Raw genomic sequence first — 10928 nt, forward strand, 5'->3', positions numbered from 1 at the left:
TTTTTTCCCTACCTCTGAAGTATAGTTCAGAGCTTCCCGGGATTTCATTCAGGCCAGAGACATAGTAAATCAGCTTCAAAGATTCTCCTTGGACTGCTCCATCCCATAATCTTCCCATTCTCCCTCCCTGCTCAGCCCAAATAGCTTTTTCCATTTTGTTGGTAGTTTATCTTCAGTTCCAGGTAGTAACAATAAAGCTCTTCCTCACTGCCAGTCTGATTAGTTTTATCAGCCAGCTTGCCTCGCTGCTTTTGTCTGGGATTTTTCCTTACGCTTCTCTCACTTATCTCTAAACTGCGATGGAAGTGTTTGGGGTTTAGGTTTGGACTGAGGTCCAGAAGGCTTTAGGCTGTCTGCCATTCAATACCTCAAATGGAGAAGGTCCTGCTGAATTGTGTGCAACCTCCCACTGGGCACACAAAATGTAGGACAAAAATCACCTGAGCTCCATTCACCTGCTTACATTTCTCCCTAGGGCCTGATTCATCTTCTTGACTAATTTTTCCATCCAGTGATGATCAAAAGACATTCAGATGGCTTTTCTTGGGGGAATAAAGACTGGAAGTAGTCCTCTACTCCATCAGAGTTTCTCAGCCTACTCAGAAATGTTTAGCCAAGTTTTGCAGAGCTCTTTCTGCTGTAGTGCTGTGTAATGGAGCTCCCTCTGGCCATCAGGTTATATTATCACAGATAATCAGAGCATATCAGTTTCACACAAAGCTCAGCCAGACAAGCAAGACAAGACAGTCTCCAATGTGCCATGAATCCCTCACTCACATCACACATCATTTTGCTTTTAGCAAGACCACCCTGTCACAGCATATGATGTATAGTACCCATCTTTTTAGAGGGCAGCAGTGAAAAATGGGTTATAGCTGTAACATGTTTTATTGTTAAGGCCTATTTATTATTTTTAGACTTACTCTGAATCTGAACACCTCAATATCTATATTTCTGTGGGTTTTTTTAACGTTTTTTCAGTGTCATGCCTCACTTTTTTCTGCTCAGTAACACCAGACAATAGTTTTTCAGACTGCAGCAGGGGAGGAACCCGTGTGCCACAGTACTGATGATCATAAGGTGAGGAAACATGGCTGGGAACCAGCACAGTGCAAGAGGTTTCTCACGCAAAGGAAGTCGTATGGAAAAAACTGTGTGTACCTTCATCCAGCTTCCTCTCCATCTTTCAGACTGCAGCAAGCAAGGAAGGATCATACGGGATCACAGAGAGATGGTAGGATGCTACTCATAACTGGAGCCACAGTTATGGATAACTTGCAAGTTTTTTAGGAAGGACAGGCAGGATCAGAGAAAGAAACATGAGGATGTTGTATTTGGGTTCCATCACAAACCCCTTGACCAAGAGGAGGGAGTAAATGAAACTTTCTAAAAACAGCTAAAAGAAGTTTCCTTAGTGCAGACCTTGATCCTCACAGGGAATATCAACCATCCAGACAGTTGCTGGGAGGGTGACAGGAAATCCAGGTATGTCCTAGAAACCTCATAATGATACAGGGATAAAGCAATGCTCTTCCTGCTCACAAACACAGGGAAGTGGTGGTGAATGTTGTCACAGAAAGTAGTTTGGACCACAGTAACCATATAGTCATCGAGTTTAGGATGTACAGAATGGTTTGGAAGGTAAACAACAGTTAATACTCCAGATTTTCACAGAGTAAACTCTGATTTTTTTAGAGACTTTCTAGGCAGAATCATTTGAGAAGCTGCTATGAGGGGCTAAGACACCCAGGAAGCCTGACTGATTCTTAAAGCAAAATTACTGAGAGCTTAGGAACAAACAATCTTATTCAGCAGGAAGTCTGGGTATTTAAGCATAAGGCCCATTTGGATAAGCAAGAAACTTCTCAATGAATTAAAATGCAAAAGGAGAGTGCACAAGCAGTGAGACAAGGATAGACATCAAAGGCGGACTATACAACTATTTTGTGGATCCTTGGGGATGAAATAATGAAGACCAAAGCAAACAAGGAACAGAGTGAGAGAGATTGGAAACCTCAGCAAGAAATGTCCAGATGGGATTCATTTTAAAAAGTCAAGGCTAAAATATTGCTAGCACATACTCAGCAAATAGAAGATATGTGAAATGTTTCTAATAAGAGCATAGGTTCTGGTGAGAGGAAGCACCAACTAAACAGAAGGTTTTAATATAAAAATGTGATGAAAATGGTTCTTGTTGCTTTGGGTGCCTGAAAAAGATGGGGGGGAAATCTGACTCTGGCAAGGGTTTACATCAGCTGTTTACTTGTAGCACTTCTGGCAATTTCTGGAACTGTAGATCAGAGAAAAATTATGAGACCAGTCAGGAGGCTAGAAGGTCAAATTTACAGCAAGTATTACAGAAGTTAAATCTATATCTGTGGGATAATAGATGACCAAAAGTGAACAGAGCTATTCATCAGTAGCTAAAGGGCAAGGCTGCTTGGGAGGCAGAGAGACAAGCTGGAATAAGCAGGAGCAAAAGAGGATATTTCCAACTTAGCATGAGGTAAGTTACATGGCCAAAGTTGATTTGGGTTGTGGAAAAGTTTCCTGCGGGCAGAAATGGAAGCTCTCTCCACTTGCTTTCTCTTGTATGGTAGTCTATGTGCTGGGTAGCAGAGTGATCTGTGCCAGCAGTGGGTGGGAGGTTTTGGAGTCGGGACGTGAGAGGGACAAGAAGAAAGTGATGTCAGGTCCTAAGAAGAGAATGGTACTACTGTGTTTGATTGCTCTGAGTCTCTGCCTGCCATATGCTCTTCTACCTTCACCTGAACCAAAACAACCACCAGGGATTGCTGCAAGAGATCAGGGTTTGGCTCAGACTACAACCATGATTCCTTGTAACCCTTATTTTTGGTCTCATTGCAACAGAACTGAGTTATCTCTAGCTAGAATGACACCGCAAAGCAAGAGGTACAAGTATCTCCCATGAACCCGTTTCCTCTCTAGGCAAGAGTGATAGACAAGTCGCTCAGTTCCTTTGCAGTAAACTCCCATTCAGCCAGATGAAAGGGACACAAATAGGATTAGTTTTAAGAAGGTGTTGGAAAGGAGTGGGTAAAGACCCTGGATGACTGGGAGAAGTGAATCCTTCTTCACGGGGAGCCATCTGGGGAGGAAAAATCCAAGTGTAGCATTATAGACCCCAGGAGCTGAGACCTGAACATTTGGGGTGAACCAAGTGCTATGGAGAGTAGGAAGGGGCTGCATCGTGGCTCCCCAGTCCTGGCTACTCTCCCCACGACACTTCACATGGCTGCCTACTAACCTTTTGCATAATAACTCCTGGCTCTTCCACACTGGGCATGCGACTGCAGATTTAACTCTTAACACACACTTCAGAGAGAGATGGCAGCTTTGGAAAATTGCAGTCTGGTTAACTGGAAACCTGTTCAATGAGTGCAGATAGCCAAAGAGAAGCGATTCCCCTCTCTCCCATGGCCGGTTCACACTTTGCAGCGCCCTGACTGAGCGCTGAGCTGCCGAGACAGGAATCTCTCACTCGCCCCTGACAGCTGCTGAGCCGCTAGGGAGAAGAGCACTTGGTAATGATATGTACGCTTCGCTCTGTCAACACGAAGATTTGTCCCCTTGCTGCCCTCCCCAACCTCACCCTGCAGCTGGATTTCAGCCAGTGGAAGCCCTTTAGAAAATGGAAATGGATGCGTCTTTCACAGTCATTAGTGTGGATTGTGCTAATGGGATGTCATGATAAATACTGACAGTTAGCTGAGGGCAGCAGCGTTCACTGTGAGACTCCAAATGAGAGGGCAGCAGATGCTACGACAAGCTCAAAGTGTGCCCGTGGAGGGGGAGGATGCTGTAGGAAGGCAAAGGCAAGCTGGCGGGCAGGCGGGCTGGTGGGGAGGTAACAGAGCTTGCTGCTTCAAGGTCAGCAGCCTGAGAGCACTCCTGGGTGCTAGCAAATGCTGCAAATGCTGCAAACACAGAGCACGGGGGTGAGGGATGCAGTGGCTGGGGATTTTGCGTGTTAAAAAGGTGAGGGTCTGCAGAAGCCTCAGGAGAATCCCAGATGTTAGCAAATGCGTGGGGAGCCAGGGAAGGGCAGGGCAGGTGGCTGCATGGCAGGAGGGGGCACAGGCAGGATGACATAGGTCCCACGGAGCCCCACTAGCGAGGGTAGTTGCAGGGAAGAGATGAGATGCTGGTGTTCAAGGGAGAGGATTACTTGACTTGCATTATCATTTGTGCTCGCACGCACACGAAAAAATGAGCTTAGAGCTTCAGTACCTCAGGGAACTGACCAGCATAACTATAGTTAGATAATTATACCATTAAATCTATGCTAATACTACTAAGGCTGGTCATGAATTTTTTAACAAACCAGTGTTTCATTGGAAAATACCAACTGATTTTATCAAAGATGAAATTTTTCTCAAGGACAAGGACATTTCAACTAATAAAAAAAAAAAGAAGACAATAGGAGTCAGAATATACACTTACTACAATGAAGTGTTTCTGGGACATTTCTCTCTAAGTAGAGTTTCCAAGTAAAAGTTTATCCATGAATCAGTCAAGGGACCTCAAATTGTGGGTCCTCCACCCATTGTAGACACTGATCAGCAGGCTGCTAAGGAGCTCTTCTTGACCTCTCTGCTTTATTTCTGTGGATAAAAATCTCAATCTGATTTCCTTCTGATGCAGATCAGAAAACAATTTTTGCATCCCGAAGTTTGGCAAGGCAGAAAAAACTAGTTCATTCTCTGCTCTTAGTATAATTCACCCTCAGGGAAATGCTTTTCTAGAATAAAAGCATTTTCTTACTTTGGAGTAATTACTCTTATTCCAGAACAGATTATGCACATGAGGGAGTAAAAAAAAAAAAAAAAAACCAAAAAAACACAAAACAAAACAAAACAAAAAAACCCACAACACAGAGCTAGAGCAATAACTGTTATTCTATGCCACACCACTCAACTTCCCAGTATATCCAAGTCTTAAAAGATACAAAGTACATGCATACACTTCTTATTGAGAGTATTAGCTCTCCTTAGGTAAAGGTTGCATATAAATGCCTTGTTGATAAAATTAGTCTTTTCTGACAAAATCAGACCTGCAAAGACCGGTGAAGGATGAACTGTGACTTGCTTGAGGAGTTAACACATTAACTTTACTTCTTGTGCAGCACGGCTGTGTAGTGTCGGTGTGCACACAGGTCCACATACAAAAGCACATGTGTGCACACATTCACAGAGCCTCTGTATATTTATGTTTATGTCATGCCCTTGGCCTGATCCTTTGATGATTCTGGGATGGGAAGCACAGAAATAACAAGGAGACCTTTCATCACAAATGAGACTGAAATAAAGAGGGGGTACAAGGTGCATGTGATGTCAGCACATTACGTTACACCCACCCATCATTTTTCTCCCAATATTTCTCACTGGAAGTAGCTCTGAAGATATCACAATAATGACTATTGGCAGGATTTGTGTGGGCGACGTGCTAAGAGCCAAGCAAGCCCAAAGTCTGAATTAACGTTTGAGTCTCCCACGCAGAGTGGCCTCTGCAGTACTGAGACGAGGTCGACAGATGGAGGAGGATGGAGAGGAAGGGAATTCCATATCAGTGTTCATGAGCTCATCCCATTTCTTTGCCCACCAGTAAAGGACATAGAGTATTCCCACCTGTTTCAGGTTGGGTGACAGTGACTCTTGTTCTTCAAGGCAGCCCACAAACACGAGTATATCCCGTGCAGAGGATTGTCCAGAGGTTTGAAGGCTTTCTGAGCCCTCCTATGTCATTGTCACCTCACATTGGCCCAGCACTACTTTGCAACACTATTTCAGGCTGGAAGGAGAGTTTCACATTGCAAAAGCAACTTAACCAGCCATGCATTACAAGCACTCAAAACTGAAAACTTAAAGGTTGAGATGCCTTTAACAAAGAGCCCAGCACACTAGCCTTTCCATCTGCTAGTGCAGCACAAGATAGCAATCACCAGGAGTCCTTAGTTTTTCTGTAGACACATTTTCAGCCTGTTGTCCTGTTCATGTCCTGGTTTTGCCCATGGACAAATGCTTCTTCACTGCTGATGGACATGGAAACAGCCTATCTTGGCATTCAATTCTTTTTTCTTTTTTTGCTGTGCCATTCAGCAAAGCTGTAATCACTTTGGCCTGAACAGAGCTCAGGAGATTTCAAGAAAACAAGCAAGGAGTGTTGAATGCACTGAGTCAGTAATGTCCAAGATATCTCCCAAGCAGAAACCTAAGCAGGACTGCATTGGAGTGGTAGAGACTGCTCTTGCTGAGGGAGAACCTGCAGGCTTAGAGGAAAAGACATTGCAAATAAAACCGGACAGAAACCATGTACTTCTCTGCCTTTACAAATTCTGCTTTCTCATCAACAGATTCATCCCTCTCAAGAGGGAAGGCTGTGCCCAGGTTTGGCTGCCCAGCCTCATAAGGCTGTCATCAGTAGCTGACATAGTCAGAGGGACCCACAGGCACAAGAAGGCTGGATGAACAAACATCTAAGTACATACCAGCAAAGATCAGCATGCATCTTATGCATCTTTCTGTGAGGCCATAAAGTACAGCAGGAGGCAGATTCTGTTCTAGCAGAGGGTGATCAAAAGCTTCTGTGGCATTTGTGAGATCTCTTTGCATGCTTGTGTTGGAGGAGGCATGCAGCTGACTCGGAGAATCCATAGGGATTTGTAGCTGCTGCTCATTTAAATCACAACTGGAGTTGTTACTGAGATCAGAACACCACCAGATAAAGAGAAATTTCCTATGTGACCTCCACATGTGGTTCTTTCATACAGGACTTTACATCTGCAACTCCACCAAACTGCCCAGATTTGCATCCAAGCACTAACCCAGCAAGTGGGGGGACACCAAGTGCAGAAAAGCCCTCACCACCCACTAGATGTTGCAGGTATACAGCACTGGATCTTGAAGAGGGAAGCACTGCCCTGACATTCGCCTCCTTCCCTGCCTGGATGGATGCATGGACTCTGCCCCCCTGTGTCCAGTGCCAGGAGGGAAGGCAGCCTTAGGGGCACATACAACTGATGGCGATTGTGTGTCTCCCGGACAAGCCCATACTGTGTGAGGCACGTCCCAGCCTGTGCAGGCAGTGCTATTTGACCCTTACATGGACCATTCATTCCCCTCATACAAAAGAAGGTCTTGTTTAATGCGATGTCGATGAAAGATGTGGAGCAGAGAGAAGCTCAGAAACAGAAGCCACTTTCTCATATAGCCAAGGAGCTGGGTGACAACTGCCCTCTGTTCTCCACCCCCATCCTCCCTCCACCTCCCAGAACGAACAGACAAAGGACATGTCATGATCTGCTTTTGGAAAAAGAAGGACTTGACATCGCTGTCAGTAGAGTGGTTGTGGAAAGCAGGGCTGTTCACATCCTTCTGGATGTGAGATTAATATTGGCTGTTAGGAATGGCAGTGCAGAGAGAGCTGCTGTGGTTGGTGTGTGTTGAGTGGCAACGTCTCCTCATCAAAGTCGGGGTCTCTATGAAAGCACTTTCAAAAGCTGTTCCTGCATCGATTTGGTGTAAAGAGATGGAGGATCCATCTGTGTTTTCAATAGATAGCTCACTTAAGATGTAATTTCTTACAAAAGAAGTTACTTACCTTTATGGAAAAGCCTTAGGAAATTTTAGGGAGATGAGACTGACAGAATGGCATAGAAATTATTCTTAAAGCTGAGAGTTTAACAGAGATTGTCTTTTTAAACCTATTCTATAGAAATCAACCATCAGTATGAATTTTTCACCTGAGTTTGGGTTTCTTTAAACTTCTCCATCAGACTCCTTCTCACCTTCCTGTTTGCATCCTGTTCCCTCCCCTGGGAACATTTCCTGCTACTGCAGTGAGACCAAGGCTTGGGAGTTTCTTTTGTTCTTTAGCTGGTGGGGAAAAGCAAGTACTCAGGCTTTCCCTAGGCTTTCATAGATAGACCCCATCCCTAGGGTGCAAGGTACATGCAGAAGCAAGCAATTGCTTCACCCCTGGAGAAGGTGCATGAGGGCTCTGGCATCCATGCAGCGACCCTTACACATGCTGTGCAACTGTAAGCTGATTCCCAGGGGAGTTTTGTGAGCGTGAACCCCTCTGTGGTAACACTGCCTTGCAGGTGGCTAAGGAACAGGCAGAGAGCACTGGGAGCACCAAGCCCTGTTGGAGGCTGCGAGCCAAGTCCTCACAGCAGCTCCTTGCTGTACCTTCGGAGTTGCACTACTGAAAGATCTGCCTCCCAGTTGAAGAATAACAGATGTGTTTACCACACATCAATCTGTCTCTGTCTGGGTCCTTACACGGCCCCCATCATCATCCTATTCAAGAGTCTGCAAAGTATTTAAAAATAGCATTAACACTAACAATCTCTCTTTCTTTCCTCCCCAGCTTGTAGCAGAAATAGCTTGATTAGTGTACAGTTCTGGTGCTTCAAGGGGGAGAGAAATGAAACTGCAGAGCTTTGCAGAGTGGCTTTTCAGCCTTCTTCAGGCAGCAACTGTCGGCTGCTTCGCTGAAGCACAGGTTCTTCAAAGGATGGCAGATTTTAGATCAAGGACTGCTTGTTCTGCCACACATATTCTCAGGCAGATTTACAATGAGGAGAGAGAGAGGCCCTGCTGCAGCTTTGGACCTTGGGAAAGATGGACCTGATGCCCCACCCCACTTCCTGCTGTCACTATTTTACCACATCCAGAAGTCTGGGAAGGAAAGGAGTTGGGAAGGGGGTCTGTCCTCGGGCAGATGAGCAGGTTAGGCAGAAGACAGCTCAGCAAGCTCTCCAAAAATGCCACCAAGGTGTTTTCAATACCTCCCTGCCTGACCAGGGAGGACATCGGCAGGTAAGACCACCGGTGTCTCATCATGTCCCTCAAATACGGATTTCAGGGGTGACTTTGAGGGAACAACTTGTCTTTTCCAGAGCTCATCCTTCTTCTCAGAAGAAATGAGAGGTTCACAGGGAAGGTTTCACTCACTTTAGTACATTTGTGCAGTGTTTTGAGATTTGTATTTACAGAGGCTGTGTGATGCCCCTACCTAACAACGCTTCATGGGCCATGTCCCCTGCGGGCATGACTCTTGACTGACCTTTTCAGTAGGTTTCCCTCCCAGCTCCCTTCTCTGCCTTCCTCTAGGGCTGCTGGAAGCTCTTCTTCACCCTAAGTTTGTGAAATAACACCATGCCAGCCAGGAATCAGAAACAGCTCTGTTTGCTTCCTCCCTTCCTTGAGGGCAACAAAGAGGCAAGTTCTCAGCACAGCTGCTAACAGACAGGTACCCATAGCACAGCATCACACACATACCCACAGCTGAGGACACCAGCAAGGTCCCTGCTGCCCTGTAGCCAAATCCTTTGTCAAAAGGAAGGGTGGGAAATGTGAACAACTCACTCCCCTAGTCCTATAAGGTGCCTCAGACACTCACAGTGCCATGCATTGCTTGTAAGAGCAGCAGCAGCAGCAGGAGTGATGGGCCAGGAGACTGGGGAGCAGCTGCAGCCACTCAGCCCAGATGGAGCAAGACCTCGGGAGGCTCACAGTGCTGAGGCACGGCTTCCTCCGTTGCAGCATGAGTCAGTGAACATTTTCCACAGCGTCTCCTCTCCTATGACTTACTGCTGCAAGGCTTGGGGATGTGGTCTGTGGGTCTGCCTCGAGGCTGACACAGCATCAGGCCCCTTAGGGCATAGCAGTGAAAAAGCAAGAAAAGCAAATTGCAGGAATAAATTGCACACAGATTGCAACAGTAAGCTACCCTCACAGCAGCATCTCTCACAGGATCTCGAAGCACTTACCACTTGGGAAGAAACTTGTCTTAGTGGCAACCTCAGGATCGAGATTTCATGGAATTCCACATCATGTTGTACTTTCAGTGGAGGAAGTGTGGGCAGAGAGAGCGGCAGACAGCCTACAGCGTGCCAGGGAAGAGCTGCCACCCAGAGCACTGCAGTGTAGATTGCTGCATATGTCTGTGCTGGCCACAGCTGTGGTGGTGGTGGAAGGAAGAAGGTCTTACCAGGGCAGCAACTCCACTGCCATGTGGCTAGGAACACAGATTGCCCCAGGTATTGCTTTCAGGAGGGATAAAGAAGACTATAATATACTGGATACTCCACTGTCTCCTCCAATAAATCTACTCTGGATGCTCTAGCCAAGAAAAATGTCTCTGCACAGACCCACCTTCCCCAGAACTGAGTCTCATTTCAGAAGTACAGCTTTTGCCAGGAGCCAGCTCTGACTGGGGGTGGGGGAAAGAAGCATAATCCTGAACTGCTGACCCCCAGCCCCTCCAGTCCAACCATAGGATGGACTGACTAAACTGTGTCTCTGTGTGTGGCAGCGAAACAGTCATGTCAGAGGTTGTGGACATAAAAACGGAGAACCTGGAGCATGAGTAAGCAAAGCCCGAGTGGTATGGGCTTCCAGAGTTTCCAGCAGTCTTGGATATGATCTCTTCCTCTGGCTTCTGCACTCCAGAGAGAACCTCAGAAGTCAAAGTCCTTAACCAGCCTCTCCCAGAGAGGTCCGAGGGTTAGGGTGTTCACCCGAGGATCGTCTCCAACTCACTAACCACCCGAGTTGCCTGTGGCTAATAAGCAATCAGTGATGTCCTCTGAGAGATCTTTCTCCAGCCACAGGAGGATAAAGTCTCCGTGTTATCCCAGGGAATGCTGGGAGACTCAATGCCTTTCAGGAGTAGGCAATCAATTTCCTTGGTGCAGATTTCCCTAAAATCAAGGTGCTGCAGAGCTGGGGCACCCCAGCTAGCTAATTCTTGGTGCAGGGTAATGCTTCTGCTGGTAGTGCAAGAGTAATTCAGGCTTCTGCTGAACCATCTGTGGGGAAGCATCTTGCCATTTCCTGACACCCACATGCTGGCTTTCAGCCATGAGCACACAGAACTCTTCTGGGCTGACCATACAACCT

Source organism: Empidonax traillii, unplaced genomic scaffold, assembly GCF_003031625.1.
Source record: "Empidonax traillii isolate 1590-97213 ecotype Southwest subspecies unplaced genomic scaffold, ASM303162v1 scaffold46:size3806547, whole genome shotgun sequence".
Taxonomy (NCBI): Eukaryota; Metazoa; Chordata; class Aves; order Passeriformes; family Tyrannidae; genus Empidonax; species Empidonax traillii.